The sequence below is a fragment of the Hippoglossus stenolepis genome, chromosome 18 (genome assembly GCF_022539355.2).
Source record: "Hippoglossus stenolepis isolate QCI-W04-F060 chromosome 18, HSTE1.2, whole genome shotgun sequence".
In the NCBI taxonomy this organism is placed as follows: Eukaryota; Metazoa; Chordata; class Actinopteri; order Pleuronectiformes; family Pleuronectidae; genus Hippoglossus; species Hippoglossus stenolepis.
This window is the reverse complement of record NC_061500.1, coordinates 14,727,977-14,746,885: the sequence shown is the minus strand read 5'-3', so window position 1 is coordinate 14,746,885 and position 18,909 is coordinate 14,727,977.

Sequence of the window (18,909 nt, the reverse complement as noted above, 5' to 3'; positions counted from 1 at the left end):
AGAGTGCAGCCGTGATCAATACGACGCCTGTAGTGGCACTTTTTGTCTGATGATTAATTATGCAACTCGGATTTTATGTACAGTGTCAAACGATACGACACGCTTGTGTGTGTGTGTGCCACACCAGCTGTCGTGGTCATTACAAGGTGCAGGCGGTGCCAACCTCTTGGTCAGCCAGCAGCTGCCTCAGTGTTGTGGATATCTCAGATTAAGGCCGGATCCAATCTGCTCTGATCTGTTCGAGGAAACAGATGATGGGGACGACGACGACGACGATGATGATGAAGAGACAAATAACTAGAATGAGAGATAGCACGACTAATCTGGACAACCCCACGGATCACGCACCAAAAGTCATCACAGGAAATTACTGCAGATGCTGCCAACGCTTTTAAACATGGCGATGAAGCGATGAGTAATGTGTTCCTGGTTGATTTCACACATCTTTGAGAGTAATTTTGTGGGACAGACGGCACTTGTACCAACTGTTTTTCAGAGAGGAAATGTGGAATTTATTAATTCATCCTCCTAAAATCTGTAAATCAGTTAAGGACATACCTGGGTAGTTATGTTTTTCAAATATTTACGACATGTGAAAACTTTATTGATAAAACTGTCGAGCAGAAAATCGTCTGCACACGTTCTCGCTCGTCAATCCCACAAAAAATGCTGCTCATCGAGACGGAATGAAAGCAGGCAGCTGTGCAGCATCACCTACATCTGTGTTTTCATTCAGAAACAGTAAGGAATATGAGCTGGCACTCGCCTCGTCCAAAAGTTGAAATGAAACGTCCCGTCGTCGTCCTGTTTATGTCAACGGCAACTGTATCTACTTTCAGAGAAGCCTCATCACACAGTGTGTCTGAATGAAAGCTGTGGCTGCAGGTACGGTTAGAGCTTCACTGTGTGTGTGTGGCAATCGAGCAATCTGATGAAGCTATAGAGGAAACTTTCACTTGCGCCATATTTATATTGAAAGATGAAAAAGGAAAAGAAAAAGGACACTGCAGCCCCTGAACTTGCAGAGGTTTCACGCACTGCACATTTCTTTTCACCTCACACGGCCTCCAAGCATCATTTTCTCCATCCGCTTGGGCAAAGCAAAAAAAAAAATCACAAGTATTATATTGAATTAGTTTAATAACCTGAACGTATTGTCAGCAAAGTGAGCGTTAGTGAAAGGGGGTCACTTAACACTTGATTATTATTTGATTTGCTCTCGGCTCACATACCGCACAATTTTAATGGAGCTTCCATATTTGCTCCCAATCAATATTTGTTAGATTAGCACCCTCCTTCACTCCCTCCCCCCAGGCTTTCCTCTCCTTTCAGCTAAATATTCAGTCTCGCAGCACTTTCAGTACGTACATGCCAGTCATACATTTTTTATCTTCAAATATGAGGATCAATCAGAACCTCTTCACTTTGAAAATATTCAATTGGATTTAATTAAAACATCACACTTATAACGTGGGTTCAGTTAAGCTCTGTGCTGTTGATTTATCTTTTCAATAAGTCACTGAATTGGGTGGCTTTAGTCTGAAGCTGTGAATATTAGTGAAAAAGATTTAGAACATCACAACAATGGAAGATAAAAAAACAAGTAGTTTTCATTACTTGTAGAGCTTTATTTGGACATGAATTTCCCCGCATGAGCTCGGTAAAGGTTCCTCCTTACGTCATATCTTCTCGCGCAGTGGCAGGATCACGTCACTTTGCCTGAGCATCGTCTGGTTGCTCGTCCCTCGCTGTGGCCATTCCAAGCCCCCGACTCATTTTCCATGTCGGTGTGTTTGATCCCAGCAGGACTTATTGTCACACAGGAGTGAACTTTGGCCTTGCAGGAGTTACAGCTGATTCCACGGCGTCCTGTGACACTGGACCATGAGCCATCTGTGTCCTGCGGTGTAGCGGGGACGCGGGGCCGTGTTGTGACTACCGAGCAGGATTAAACCCTTTTTTTCCTTTTGATGTGGAATAACGTACGGTGGCCCTGAGAGCTCAACACACATGCGGCTTGAGGATAAACACGTGCAAATACACAGAACACAAATAAATAAGGAAAACATCATCAACTTGGAAAAATATCTGCTGCAAATACACACAATATACAGACACATACTGCGAATACACACAATATGACCAAATATAGAATCATACTGCAAATACATACAAGATTAGACACATGCTGCAAATACACACAATATACTGACACATTGTGCAAACACACAACACAACCAAATACAGAATCATACTGCAAATAGATACAAGATACAAACACATTCTGCAAATACACAAGATACAGACACAATCTGCAAACACACACAACACAACCAAATATAGAAACATGCTGCAAATACACACAAGATACACACACACAAGATACAGACACATACTGCAAATACACACAAGACACAGACATGTTCTGCAAATAAACACAGAATACAGATACTTACTGCAATACACACGAAACAACACAAAACAATATTATTCCTGAAATGTCAGAATTGTTTTTTTCTTCATATGGCCCTTCCTCATCGTAGTAGAGAATACTATAATCAAAATGACCAATGGTTGTGTTACATTTTGTTTGTATTTGATGTATTACAAATGCTATGGCTTGTTGAATTCAGGATTTGACCATTAAGCTGTGTCACTTTATTTATTAAGTGATGATTTGTGCGGTTAACTGATGTGACTGTGGATTTTCTACCTACAGTTTAACCTTAAAATGTCAAAAGAGAGAGTGCAGTGACCCAGGATCAATCCTCATGCTGATCACACACATTAGGATACAGTCATGTCCTCATTGCAGCACCAGTGTCTCCTGCAGGTTGGTTAGGGATCCCTGGGGGGAGGGGGGCACCAGTTGGGGCCAAGGGGGGGAAAGACTTCCACGATGCAAGAGATGCTCGGAGGTGATTCATCTTCCTGTCACAGGTTCCGTCTCCCCTGTGTGGAAACTCTGTAATACAGGTTTAACAGAAACATGCCAAAATCTACCTGTAAAGGCAGATCTAATGATGGCATGATGCTGTGGTGACAGCTGTGAATTCATGAATTCCTGCATTTGTTCTACTCTCCTGGGAAAAGAACATCAGCCGTAGCGTCTAACCTGCCACTTTCCCCGACATCACAGCGTCGACTCTGTACGACCTGTGGCGACTCGTGTTCTCTCCGACTCTCTGAAAACGCTGGAGCAAAATACAACTCAGGTTTACAGGACTGCGTGGGATGTGTTTTTCTCCACTTTCCTCCACATGATTAAATCCTTCTTCAACTCAGAGTAAATTAATAAAAATGACTTATCTGCGCCATATCCCTTCCAATGCGCCTGGGGAATCCCCCCATCTGCCGATTTGACTGATCAAGGCGCATTCAGAAGACAGGTGAACTGTGGGAAACGGATCCTGTTGAGAGACCTTCTGTCTGGGCTGACATGATCAGGAAACAGCACTTTTGTGGATTTGTTAATATGACTGTCTTTGTCGAATCACTTGGATAGAAAGACGATCGACACACTGCCACACCCGCAACGGGGAAAAAAATACAAGCTGTTTTCCACCCATTATTTTTCCCACGTTGTTTTTACTGGTAATCTACAATTTAAAAAGGGGGTTAGAGTTACGAACCTTTAGGAACAAACTTGCTCTTCAGGTGACCTCTTTTTTGTGTGTGTTTGCAACAGCGAAGCCACATCTGATAATTTACATATTGTCTCTGTACTCTACATAGAGTTTTGCTCTGTGCTTTTAGAAAAAAATACTACATCCTGTGCTGAAAATGGTGGAAATGTGGTAAATCCACACAACTATTAAAAATGAAAAAGACAAGTGCACTACTTAAACAAGTTAACACTAGAATGGCAATAAGTAGAGCGCATCCCTCCACCAAGGCTGAACAATCCTACCCATGATTATCTAGTTCTTATCTTACATCTAGCAGACATAAAAAAAGAAAGAAGGAATAGGTACGATAACATAATCATTCATTTTTCACAACATATTATTCAAGAAAGTGAAAAAAAATCTGCTCCCTGACAATTCACCTGCTACCTGCACCAATTGGACAGTATTAGCTGTCAATCACATGGTCCACACCCCAATGCACAGAGTGCTTTCTTGTCTATTTGAATCAATATGTTGTAAAACCCAATTCATACCATATATCTTATCAAACAAACCAACCAACTAACGAATTAGAATGGCCCTCAGTCAAGGACATATCTCTGTTGAGGCCCAATAGTTCCGTTGTTATTCCAATTTTCCTGTATGCTATCTTTCTTATATTTGTTTTGTCTTGTTTTGCTCTGTGTTGATTTGTTCGTGTGTATTTCCACCAAGTTTCATGGAAATCTGCGCAGTAGTTTTTGCAGAATCTTGCTCAGAAACAAAAACAAAACAACCAACAAACTGACAGGGGTGAAATGATAACAATTTTACATTTCTATACATTTTAATCAACTGATCACGATAGAGAGATTGTGTTGTCACAATGTGGAATATTTACCCTTCTCTCTATTTCAGCAGTGGCGGCTCATGTGATCCAAACAACCACAGAGCTGGAATGCCATTATAATGCAAAATTAAATATCTTTTCTATACATATACATGTTCATATGTGCGTGTCTCATTCTGTTTGACAGAAACAATTCATTACATATACATTAAATTAGATTGGGGCACTCCGTAAACAGTATCCGTAATAGAAAATTGAATTCCAGTTACCCGGTGCCAAGGAAGTTAATTTATGGATTGAACCCATTTAGAAATGCACAATACGTCGCAGTCATACAGTACATTATTTAAACCAGCTGGTGGTGGGATTCCAACAGAGAGAATTTAACAACCCCCAGCTCTCTCTGAGACTGTTTAGCAAGTAATTTCTTATAATTGACTCATAAATAAGTGACGCCCCACCAGTGAAGTTTGGTTATTGCATTTGATATTGATTCTGCATTCATTGCAGTTTGCGAAGAGGAAACTTGATGAATAGCACTGGGAGCTCTCAGGCAATCAGAGGAGAGCTGTCCGTCAGGGTGGGTGAACTGATGGATGGGCAAGTGGTTCGCTGGGTGGAACAAATACCACGATGGATAAGTGCAACATGATGTGTGATGATAGCGGAGGTGTGTGTCTAGTTCTTCTCTGAGCAATCAAACCAAAGTTTGTATTGTCAGCCCCTGTTACATGTGGGGGGGGAATGAGAGGAATAAGAGTAACTTTCCTTCTTGGTCTAAAGGCAGGGACGGATTCAGCTGAGATCTGATTGGGCAATGAAGTGCTCCTGTCTTTTCAGTAGTCTTTTTTTTTTCTCATAAATACCATATTCGACATCTGCGTCTATATACCTTTAAGACCGGATGCGACAAAAGCATGTATATACCTCGAAGAACAGATGCGACATATGTGTATATATACGACATGTGTGTGTATATACCTTTAAGACCAAATGCGACATTTAAGTGCTTCTCCCTTTTGAGCGAAATGAGTCTCATCCACACTGTCATCGTTTTCAAGACATGTAACTGATGAAATACGTAATCGTGATTCGCTGAAATACAAAATGCATCACAGGAAATGCAGTTTGTTTCTTTGTTGGCGATCTTAGCCTCTTAGCGATATTGAAGCAGATGACACAAGTCTCGCATTGGCTAAAACTGTTCAAATATTTAAGCTATGAAATGTTTTATTTCATGTTCCTATCTGCTTTAGAGGCTGACAAATTAAAGTTCGTCAACGTTTGCAATGCTGTCAGCCCTTCAGGAAACCCTCAGGTTTTAGGTGGTTGTTTTAGGTGAGTGTTTTTATTTGGCGTCTTAAGGGTTAATAAACTCGTCTAAGACGACAAAGGACATTTTGTTAAGTATTATTCAATTTCAAAGTCGTCTTGAAAAACACAACGTACTTTTTCTAAATATATTCACTGATGTGTGGCATTGCTCAAAGATATAGAGTTAACAGTAAAGAAGGAATGACTTAAATGTGCACCTCACTGAATTAGGAATTGCGCCTCGATGTTGGACGGGTAATTGGCCCCTCTGGTAAATTGTGGCCCCTTCATGGCCCCTGGTTTAGAAAAATCCTAGATCCCCCAATGTCTCAAGGAAACAATATACATATGGGTCATGTGAAACATCTGGCTGAATCGGCGCCTGCTCCTCCTCTGTCAAACCAGATTAATACCCTGCATCCAAATGTGCTCCGGCGCTCCTCGCTCACATCTCCATCCATCACGCGGCGGGGATCCACCAGACAGGGTTCACTATTTTACCCATCTGTCAATCAACACCCAGAGGCGGACAGCCCAGGCCCCCCCCCCTCCCCTCTCTGACAGACCACACAACACCTGCCATCTTGCTGCCTCTGCCAAGAATGCCCGGGCGATCGCCTGATTCTGTGAACCGCATCCCTAAAGACTATCAAGAATCACGCCCGGAGCATCTTGCACAGGTATCCAACACAGAACCATACCACTGTTTAGTGGATTTTGGTTTTCGAGGGGCACCACTGCGAACAATTCTCAAGGACTCACAAGCAGCTCCTGTATGTTGGTAAACTGCATGGGGAACCGAACAAACTCTTTTGAAGCCGTTAAAGCAAAGTGTGATGGATTGGTCGGCACCACTTGCTGTAATTTAGCTCCTCTGGTTTTCACACTGAGAAAAAAAAAATGAAAGAAAGGAGTCAGAGGTACTGGACACTAAATAAAAGTGAGAAGGATCATGGGCTATAAAGCAGATCTGCTTTCAGACATGCCTTGAACTCTCTGAAGTGGCTATATGTGAGAATCCAAACGTGAGAGCCTCCAGACTCTCTGCAGAGTTTTTCTGGCCAGTAAACCCCTGTGCAGAAAGTCTGGAGGAGCCGATGTGAGAACCCAGCAAGAGATCGTCCGCCGGATTCACCAGGAGCGAGTGGATATGTTGATGATTTTTCTAACACGTGAAAGACGCAAAAATGATCAAAACAAAACAAAAAGAATACGGACATCTCAGCATGAATAAGCGGAGCCACGTAGAAGACACCAGGGAAGATGTCAAGAGAGCTTTTGGTGATAACGCCGGTGTTGATGTGCTGTGAACAAACTCATGAGCCGTAATCAACACGTTCCGTCCCGCCTCTGCCTGCTGCTCCAACTCTCACCGGAGCGATCTGGAGATTTCCGTGAACGCGTCTGAGGGGAGAAACCCAGGTGGTGTTCCTGAGTGAATGGCAACCTCTGGAGGAAGACCGGACCCAATTCTACAAACAATCCTCTATTTGAAAATGGCTTGTGTGGATGAAGCAGTCCCCACACACAGTATCTGTGAAGCAGCACACGTCATATGAAGCTTTTCTTCGTGAAACTCCGACTCCACTGCTAAACTTGCAGATGGTGAATTATCATTACCTCCCTATTATTGTCTCTTTTTTATGTTACTACAAATTAAAGGCTGCATCGAACCCAGTCGTTAATATGAAATACAACGTCACTTAATGACCACCACTGTGGATTATTATTTGTGTGCAGTCAGACAAGCACTTACATAATCCTGCCCAACTGCTAATTATCCACAGGACTGTTGTGTCTTATTCATCGGTGGCTGAATCCAGGGTATTGTGCATCTTGTTGGTAGAAAAAAGGCCACATACCCAGTTCTGTCTCTGGATTTATAGACATGCTTGTGTGAATGTGCTGTAATATTATTTATAACCCTGTGGTCATCAGACTTGAGAATTGAGACGTCATGTCTGTTAACCCTCTTCTCATCCACACATGATAATACAACTTCATACTAATACATTTTAATTCATGAAACGTATTTTACAACTAAACTGATCTGTGTCTACACAAGCGTTTTAACCCCCCCCCCATCAGTGATAATCTCTGCCCTTATAACTGAGCGTGCCAGAGTGAACATCCAGTTAGCGTAGGGATGTGGGCCAAGATGCGTCACTTCTGACCTTGTTGTGATGAATGTGTGCTAAAAATAGCCCACTTGTAAAATAGCAAATGTAGGGCCAAATATCCCAAAGCGAATATGGGCTTTTTTTGGGCAAACATGTGGTGCGCTAGTCAAGGTGTAATCTGGATGTGAACAGAAAGTGGCCCATGTGGTAAACGGTGAATTTGGCCCAGATAGCATTAAACAAAGTCGGGCCACCTTTAGTTGACATGTTGTATTGTTATGGTTTACTTGTGGCGTGGGAGTGTGGGCCAAATCCGGGCCAAAACAACTTTGCCTTGTGGACCAACGACACGGTGGAACTGTCAGTGTTTACAACGTTTCGCCTTCACCTTTGACTGCCTCGTCATGTTTAACCCCATCCATACTACAACGCAGCCCCCGGAACAGGTGTAAACATAGTAACAGTGATGTGCTTTGAATTGAAAACGTAGTGGTGTGGATGTAGCCCTGAATAGAGTTTGGCTTCATGAAACCCAAATAAAACAAAAGTAACTTTCCTCTCATATTTCATTTTAGCTTTGTTCCAAAAGAACATGCTTTGAAAGTAAATAATATCTGTAAATGTTGCAACCATTTCAGAGTTTAATCTTTACGCCTGAGGCCCACTATTATTCTAACTGACGGATTAAAAACCACATTTTTATATTCATAAAAAATAATTGGATTTTCATCAGAAAATTATATGGATCCATTATTGCAAGTTTTTGAAGTTCAGTAGATTTTAAACACAATGAGCACAATCCAGCTTTATTTCTGTGTCATTATGAATTGTATGAAATGACATGTTTCCAACTTTTCCAAGGGGTTTCAAGGGTTTTTTGTTTTCTATTCTACACAGTTACACTGTATGAGACGCGACAGCCAGATGATTGCACCAAATGAAGAGCTAAAAAAAAAGCTTTTTACAAATCCAGCACAGACGGCAACACATGTGTGTTTACACCTGAAAGTCCTCATCGTAGTTCCACAGGGACATGATGGGAACTTAAGTTTGTTCAGACTTAAGTGACTGATTGGGACTTTCTCAAATGCCAGACAGCCCTCTTTTTTCTCATATATCCAATCGATGCTCTCATTTTTCAGCCCCCAGCTCCTTGATCAAACCGTAAACACTTATCTATCAGCAGCATTACAACCAAGACAAACCGCAGCAAACAAATCTACAGAAAATTACATTCTTCCCGGTCCCTGCAGCTGAGCCAAACTTTCCTGCGAGCCGCCGCCGCTGATCGTCGGGGGACAATCTGTCCCCTGCATGCTGTCTGGCTGCTACTGTTCCCCGACCTCAGGGATTTCAGGTCTAATCTGTCAGGTGCATGCTCAAGCATTTCTTTATCAACTTTATCAATAACGGAGCAGCATTGCCAGGGAAACAGGGAGAGGGGCGGCCAACAGCCATTCCCTTGCTGGAGCAGACAGTAATTACTCAGCCTCTCCCACAAAAGCTTGGCGCAGGTAAGAAGCTGAAGTATGACTGATGTCCACCTACCACAAACTAAAAACACATTTCGCTGTTCAATCATACACCTAAATGAAAGTCTTGGTTTATCCCCACTACGCATGTGGTGGAGTTACATGCGCTGAAGATGTGCACAATGAAGAGGAGGCTGTGGTGTGGACAGTGAATTGTAGACTACTAATTAGAAATATGTCTTTCTTTTTTACAATTTACATTTTACACAGTCTGGACCTATTTCTAGAAACACAACAAAACATGCTTCTTATGATCATTCATTTATAATTGTGTTTTATGTGACTTAAAATGCTTTTCATGAAAATGTGAAGAAAAGTCGTTCTCTCTCTCTAAGTTCATAAACTCACCGAGTACTGACTTATTCAGATGAATTACACATGGATCTTAATATTTCTTCCCTCCAAAGAAACAACATCAAAGCCTCATCTGTTTCAATATGTTCTAAGTCGACAGTTTGGAGGTGGTTTAACTCTATACCATCAGTCAAGATTTCTCTTAACAGACATCTTGACTTGTCATAAGACAATTTATGTGGAATACTATAAAAGTTGTATTTGTCTCTATGTCGGTCTTCTTGCCTCTATCCATCACTTTACTTAATGCCTTTATGTGTAGGAGTGTAGCGTTTCCGAAACATAACGGCAGAATAAAAGACAGAACTCATTAATACAGCCATAATCGTTGTATGGTAATTTCTTATTAACGTTTAGGCCCAGTTAAACCAGCATTTACTGCGCCTTTAAAACAGGATTGTTTTAGGTTGATGAAACTTGGGATACCTGCACAATTAGTTTCTGTCAACTCCTTTAACAAATGAATTTGCTCTGTTTAACAATAGCAAAGTGTCTTGATGAAAACAACAAAGAGCCCGGGAGTCCCAGGAACTGCTATCATAATTTATTCGCCGCGTTGCATCTTGTTTGAAGCTAATTAGCAGAGAGCTTGTTGTTTCCACTTCAAATTATTTCTTGACTGAAATAATTTCTAATCCTGCAAACAGATTGCCAGGTGGAGTAAACAGTTCATTACACTGGAAATGGGAAGACGCTTGGAGAGTTGATTCTGGAGTCGCTATAGTGTTAGCGTGTTTATCATAGAGTTTAGGAGCATACTACAAATGCAGCCGTTAGCTTGCCAGCTCCAGTACACCCTGATTAAGGCAAGAAGCAGAAAAACACTGGTCTGACAATAAAGTTGTTCTTTATACTGCAAGTTTTACTGTAGTTATTTACCTGCCCTGTGAGTAGTGTATGTCACCAAGCATCCAGTAGTTTACTACGAACACAAGGACGCACAGATAAACGTTGCTGTGCCTTCTGGTGTAACTGAGCCTTTATTTACAATTATAAACAGTGGGCTTCTAGAATAAACAAGGCTATATGTAAAAATGTCAATGCGTATAACCTGCATTCTCTTGATTGACCAGCAGAGGGTCCACTGGTTGCAAAGAGAGCTCAAATGATTTAATCAATAAACAGTTCATGGTCTCAATCTCTAGTTTCAAGTCTTCTTCAATACAACATGATGTTTATTATATAAGTTAAATTACATTACATTATACAGGACAAAGCACAATCTGCGTTGGGGTATACCGTAGATACCATGTGATTGACACCTGGTGCCGTCCAATGGGTGCAGGTCATAGTCGCAGGCTTAGTCTGGTTCGCCCCCTGCTCCACCAAATATGGTTACTTCTGGTTTAAAAAAATGTAAATGGTCCTGCTCAAAATGCCAAACACGAAGAAAAACCCCAAGCCAATTGGTGACGCCATGCTGGGTTGCCAATTGGCTTCAAGTCCAGCTGACCAGGACAGTACGACTCCAGACTTCACACCCAAACAACTTGATACCTAATTTAACAGTCATCCTGCCTGAATAAGATATTGTAACAGCCAGCTGTCATCTTTAGAGGCATAATCTTGTGTGGGAGGAGTCTAAAAACAATGCAACTACACTGCAAATTAAACATTTGCTTTAGACTTCAGTTCCTTGGTTTCTCAGAGATGTCAAAATGAAGTCTTTATTAAGCTGGATGCCTGTATTGACATGGAGATCTCATGGGAGGGTGTGAGGAGAATCAACAGTTGGATTTCAGTTTGACAAAATAGTTTGTATCATCTGACAGCTCCACAGCTTCCTGCAAAACGTGATGTAATTATTTGCTCAGAAAGAGAAGGAATACAAATACAGTGCGGATAAAACAGTGTGTTTTCACATAGATGTCAATCATGGATGTTTTCTACACGAGTCACATGTGGTTCTTTCTGTACAGAGCGTTTTAGCACTGCAGCTGTTTTTATTTACTTCCACTTGATAGAAAAGATGATCCCAAAAAGACACGTTTGATTATTCATGAACACAACAACTGCATGTCCATACTGACGCAGAAAAAAAACAACATATGGCCTCTGCGAGTCGTTCTGAGCTCAGCTGAATCACTCGTTGATGCTAATGCTCTTGTTTCTCCCAGCGTTGAATAGTCGCCAAGCATGAGCGCCATAAATTAGCTCCCTTTATCCATGTTGTGAAACACTGCCATAAACTGATTTACCGGTTTTGTCACATCCATGATGCATCACATGCAAGATCCTGCTCACAACATTGACGGAATCTGAGGAAACGCGTGTTTAATTTATGACCCAATAACAGGAGGCTTCTATTCATATTGGCTCTTTTTTGATTTGTTGCTTGCAGATGATTAGGTTGGCTACAATGGCAGCACACTGATCCAAATAAAACACAAACACATGCTGTCACAATGACAAAAAAAGTGTAAAGAGATTTGTTTTCTTCCCCTGCAGGGGAGCGCAATTAGACGAGTAATTGATCAATAAGTGGTAATTTGTTCCTCGGTTGCCATAGAAACCACGACTACACCCTTTTCTTATTAAAGTAGAAAAAGGAAAAAAACGTACAAATTCTACCAGAGAGATACGAGATGCATGGAGATGACAGTAATGCAAAACTCTGAAAAATATAAAGAATGGTTTTTGTAGCTGAACAAAGATTTGAGGATAAAGTGGAGCGCGAGCACTACAAAGAGGGATGGAAGCAGAAGAAAGGGACAGGAGGATGCAGCAACGAGCTGGCAGTCTATCTCCCTCTCCAGCTGCATGCTCAGGAAACTCTTTGGAACACAAATGCGGGATGGTGGATGGTGCACAGCCCGAGGAAGTGTTACACCCAAATGCATCCCAGTTGCCATATGAATTATTCCGTCCCCACTGTTTGCACAGGCTTTGGAAAACAACAACAAGACTTTAAAGTGGGTTTGAAAGATGAGTGGATGAGCACTTGGATAAAAGATGCTACAGACGCTACAACAATCCGGTGGGCTGCAAACACGGCCCTCAGTCATGGGAATGGAGGGCAAAGAGAAAGACAAACCTGCCGTCCAGAGTTATTTACTTTTTCATTGGCTTGTGGCTGATGCAACACAGAGAATAAATAACAACAAACGTGCAGGTTTGGGGAAAAATATCGAAAGGGACTACAACATTTTGACAAATACAAAGAGCAGCATCCAGGCACTACATCCACAGACTTGAATATATAACATGCAAAGTGTCATATCTTATAGACTCAGGGAAGCAGTGGTTGAGGGCACTTAAGTGAATATTTGCCCATTTCAACACGTGGCACTGAAGCAAAAACATCTGGGCATCACAGACACATGACCAGGGCTGCTTTCAAACTCAAAATGTTTTGAAACGTGGGTTCTAGGTTGTAGGACATGTTTGCTTAATAACCGTGTGCAACAGGCTTAAAGGTACATTTTCTCTCATTCAGTGGGTGTGTCAGAGGTGTTGTCCAATCAGCCGTATTAAAAAGGAAGTGCACAGAATGGATTCTTAGAATTTCTATGCTGATTGGTGTTCACCTCAATTGAAGACTGAAATACAGCTATTTAATGAAATAAGAAAATAGTTATTTAATCTTCAATTGTTTTATGGCCAAAGTAACATGAAGCGAATTTTGAAGTATAAATCACGTATTTAAAACATAGGCTGTATATAAAGATGAAGGACATGAAGATCCCCAAAAGTGAAGCCAAAGTGTCTTGATCGCCCCCTGGGACCATGGACCAAACTAAAAACATCAAATAAATTGATACGATGATTTCTATCTGTCTGTTAGTTTTTATCACACTGATATTTGTTTAAGTGATAATTTGTCAAGTAAATTTTGCTTTATTTCATTATTTGATGCACAAAAAAACAACAAGGGGGTGATTAACAACTGAAATACCCAGGATGGAAAATAAATTAAACATACTTCCATTGTAAGATTGGAGGCCTTGTGCCCAAGTACCGATTTAACGTTCTGAGTCACTGCAATAAATTCAAAATGATTTTTTTATACAACCTATCTCTTTCATCTGCGTTGTGCATTATGTAATCCAGTGAGAGATGACTTCGTGGGATGTGGATTGAGCGTAATGGCAGGTCTGTGCTTTGTTGAAGAGCGATTCCATCAAAGAGCAATCTGATACAACTCCATCTGAGGCTGACAAACTCTACATCAGTCCATTTCACTTGAACATGAGTGAAGGAGCTGCAGCCTCTAACGAATAATCCTTTGTGCTGCGTGTGTCTGTGCCTAATTTGACTTTTAATTTACTTGATCAGCAGGCTCGCAGATAAAAGTGTTTATAATTGTGAGATTCTTCGTCAAATTATCTTTCCGTGATTTTATTTCCTGCAGAGTAGCCCCTTTAAAGACTTGCTTAATAAAAAAACCACCACTTTTGTTCGTCAAATCCCAGAGAGGCCCTTTATTCAACGCCATTAAGAGCTTTCTTTTCAGCAAGCTATTTACACAAAAGACTGCAAAGCTACAATCTCTAAAAACCTGTCAGCTCAGAGGGTTTATTAGATTTCCACTGAGACAGATTTTTTTTAATTTAAAGTTCAACATCCCTCTGTATCTAGAGAACAAACACCTCCTACTTGCAATTTGGTCAGAAATATGTTACAGTGATCAAAAGCCTACGAGTCGAAATCTCCATTCCAGTGCGCTTAGCAACAATACAATAAAAAAACATTTTGCAAATAAATAGAGTAAGATTTGACTCTGCATGTTATTTGTGCAACTTTTTGATGGAGTGTCTTCTCGAACAAACATTATTTGTCTCCAGGGGTCAAAAAGACATGATTATAATCATGAGAATCAATTACACATTTTTAATTGAATTTTAATTTCCCCATGAGCTAGAGAACTGGCTGGCTGCATAATTACCACCATATTTTTCATCACAGTGATCCAATGCAAAATGATAGAAACAAGCCTTCTTAAACCTCAAATTGTACATGTGGGACACGTCTTCCGTCTTCTCAGGCAGGGCCAGTACACCTGGACAATGCCCCCACCAAACAATCCCCTTTTTTACATGGTGTTGTGCTGCTGGAACAAAACACTCGCTGCGTTCTCACAAACAAAAACCCAGGACCTCCATTTCATTTACCCTGATCCATTATGTCTGTTTTCACTGAGCGTTTCAAGCACTGGACCCATTCACCCTAAACCTAAGACTGTATATAAAGATTGAAGATGTGGTCCTGCCATCTTGTGCTGTCTGCTCTGCAGTGATCATGGGGTGGAGCCACAATAGACAAGCTCAACCAATCTGGAATTGTCAATCAGGTAATTTCACCTTGTTTTTATTGCATCAAATAACTGATTAAAACTAAACTTAGCGGAACAATGTACGTCTGAATATAGTTCACCTATTTCTTCAATTGTATTGGATTTGGCTACAACACTGTTTACCCCTGTAAAGTGTTTTTTGGATTAAAACACTTCACCCACCGCTCCATCTGCATTGGGGTGAGTAGATAATGAGTGAACTATCCCTTTAAAACCATACATTTAGACCTCATAGTAGAACTATAGAGGAAAAGTTCAAGAATCTCCAATGTCAGTAAGACTCATCCTCTGGGGACCATGAATGTGTTCTCTACATTGTATGGCAATCAATAGAACACTTGTTGAAATAATTTCATTCAGACCAAAGTGGTGACCAAACCAACCAACCGTCATTGTTGTCCCTGAAGCCGCCATCATCAAACACATGTAGAAAGTCATTTTGAAAATGTGATGATTATTCTAAAAGAATTCAGTCGACTGTGGGAGGTATTTCTGCTCGAAAGGAGTCACACGGACGTGTTGGGATCTGTAACGATCTTGTCAGGCCATGACTCAGGCCAAAGGCTGCCTGCAAACACCAGGTTTCTAACCTCGATATAACCACCTCCAGGCGATCAGTGGAGGAAGTGAGAGCAGACGACTCGGGATAATTTGTTTAAATTCGATACAATTTGAGAGGCTTGCAAGTATTTTGGGAGCCGATATAAGCAGAAGGAAGTGCAGATGGGAGATGACAAGAGGTTGGACAGAGCACCAGAGGGGGTCCCTGACTCCTCCGGGGGTCCTGCAATACAGGGCCAGATTTAACAGTCTGGGATATCTGGGTAGGAGTCACAGTAGACTTATCCCTGAGAATATGAATACAAGCAACAGAGAAACACTCTTCCCATGGACATTAAATGTTTTGTTAACCTCCTCAGCTTTTTTAAAAAAGCACTCAGCTTTTTAAAGTTGCTTTTAGACAAGATTCAGCACTGATGCATTTATATAAGAGGATGTCCTTTATCTTTTTCTATTTTCCTGTATTTGTTCCTTTTCACCCACATAGCCTGAATACTGCTTTCCTGTTGCTCTTTTTTTGTGTGTAACTTATTTGGAATTTTTTTTTCCATTTTGTGAGTGCCTAAAAGAGTATAAACACAAAGTGTTATTGTTGTTAAACTAAAAAAAGCACAGTCCCAGGCATTTCTTTGAAACTGCAAATAATGGTTTTGATTGTGAAGACGATTTAGAAGCAGGACTAAAGAAAAAGAGGCAGTGCTCATTATAGTATGTTATTCTCGAAAAAAATAGAATTACCGCCTTGTGGTTGTATGTCTCTGCCAACCAGGTTTCAGTCCAACCAGGTTTTCCTGACATATTGAATTAATAATAATATGAGGTCACGTAACCTTTGACCACTGAAATCTAATCGATTAATCTTTGAGTACAAGCTATAACTGGTCAAATTTTAAAGAGATTCCTTAAAGGCAGAATTTAGATATCACGTTGAAGAGGCCAAAAACATGTTTGTGAGGCAACAGTGGCCTTGACCTTTGACCACTCAAATCTTATTCATAAATCAGTGAGTGGAAGTGAATGTTTGTACCACATTTGAAAATATAACTCATTCACAATGCAAAAAAAGGGTTTGTGATGTCACAATGGTCTAATCAGGTCAATGTTTGAGTTGAAACAAATGTTTGCGCTAATGACATTCCCTACCTGATATATGACATTCATTAAAATACAAGGTCACTGCGACCTTCATCTTTGCACACCAAAATTGAATCATCATATCCTCGAGTCCAACTGAACGTTTCCACCTAATTTCGAAAGGACTCCCTCGAGGTGTTCCTGAGATATCACATTCACAAGGCAAAAAAATGCATCTTCTGATGTCGCAGCGATTTCGACCAATAACCATTAAATGCCAAAATCTGTTCACTTAGCTCTTGAGTCCAACTGAATGTTTGAAAGAAATTCCCTTCTGGCGTTCTTGAGGTGTCACATTCACAAGAATAGGACCTACGGACGGACAACCCAAAGACCTAAAGTACACCCTGGTTAGGATTCATTGGGGTTATTCTGTGTTCTGTAGATGGAGTAAATATGAGGATCTCACTTAATGGGCAGATTTGAGATCAGTTAAAAAGGAAAATCAAGGGGAGATCTGCATTTCCAGTACAGAGGTCAGATATTGCCATCAAATATTTGAGATATAGGCTGCATTTTTTAGGATGTGGAGACAATTGTAGACAAATTATGAAGCTGTAAATAAAGATTGTGTTCATCATATTGTACACTACTGCACAGGCCCAGACACATAGTGCAGACTATTAAATTGACAGAATAGGGAGAAGGAGCAATCAGACGAGCTGTTAGTCAAGATATTGTACTTAATCTCAGTTATGTATGGTGTGAACCATTATTTGGCTCATTTAGAGACCTATCAGAAATAATTGTATGAAGTTGTAGTGATATGTTGTCATTTATCCTTGAAGCTGTTAAATGGTTATAATCTCGGGTGACGAGGCTCATTGATCACACGGTAGTTTATTGGCACACGTCGTTACACTTTGAATGGTTTTTCATCTGACAGTGTCACTAATGCGTCTTACTCCACGACTGCCACTGTAAACAAACAGCAGTTGTCACAAGACTGTCTCTTCATGCAAAGTCTTTGGGCCCCTGCATGTGTGTTAACACTGCCTTTAATCCCCTGGTTTTCCTCAGTGGCGTGCCAGAGCAGGATAAGATGTCATGGCTGTCTGGCTGGAAGACAGCTTCCAGACGCCTCTCATGTCAGTCTGTCACAGCAGGTTTGACGGTGCTCCAGGTGACAGGTAGGCAGCCCGGGAGGGGGGGGGAGCGCTGCCTTTTTTTAAACTTGTTTTGGCAGCGATGGTGACACTCGTGAGCTGATCTTACTCGCTTCACATCTGTGCTCTGTATCCTCTCAACCTTGAATCAAACGGAGACTCTAGGTCTTCATTGACCGACTTAATTATATAGGATTACTGAACTTGTTCTAAGAGATAAAAAAAAAAACATTCTCTGTCAATATTTATGATATTCATGTATTAATTCGATTCTTGCCATTGTAAAATTTCTATTTTAGATAATCTGTTAGCTCAGAGCAGTTCTTGAAGTTGTTCAGCACAACCGCAGCCCGATCTGTTGGCCCAGAGATAAAGTATGTACAAATGGATGACATCACAGCTCCCAAAAGTGAAACCAAATCATCTGGATCACCCCCTGGTGGCTGGCTGCAGGTAGTTCATAATCCCTGCCTCCACCATGTTAGCAGATGGGACATGGACCAAACTAAAACGTCAAATTAAACGTCAAATACATTTTTCTCAAAGATGGTTTCTGTTAACAGACCTTTTTTCAGATAAGTTTGGGTTTAATCAGATGTTTGATTCTATGAAAATAGGTTGAAACATAATGATTGACAGCTGAGACTGACTCCTGATTGGCATATTGTTAGCACACTCCAGATCACTACTGCACAGACCGTGGCTCCAAATGACACCACCAGCACAAGATGGCTGCATTGTTATACAGCAGGAGACACGTCGTCCATCTTTCTTTACAGTCATTGTGTTGGCCACTGAGTGATCTCCAAAGGGGGAGCCTTCTGCTTTCTAGTTTGACCAATCACGTATCCGTGTTGAGAGAGACAAGGTGGAGCACATTGATTGAAATGCATCGTTTTTAATATTTGTATTCATATGCAGATAACTATTAGAAGAGATTCGCCAAAATGATGTTGGGACATATGAAAAAGGCAACTAATTGTGTTTTCTGTGGCCTGCCTCTCTAACCTTTGGACCGTGCTGTATATGTTATAATA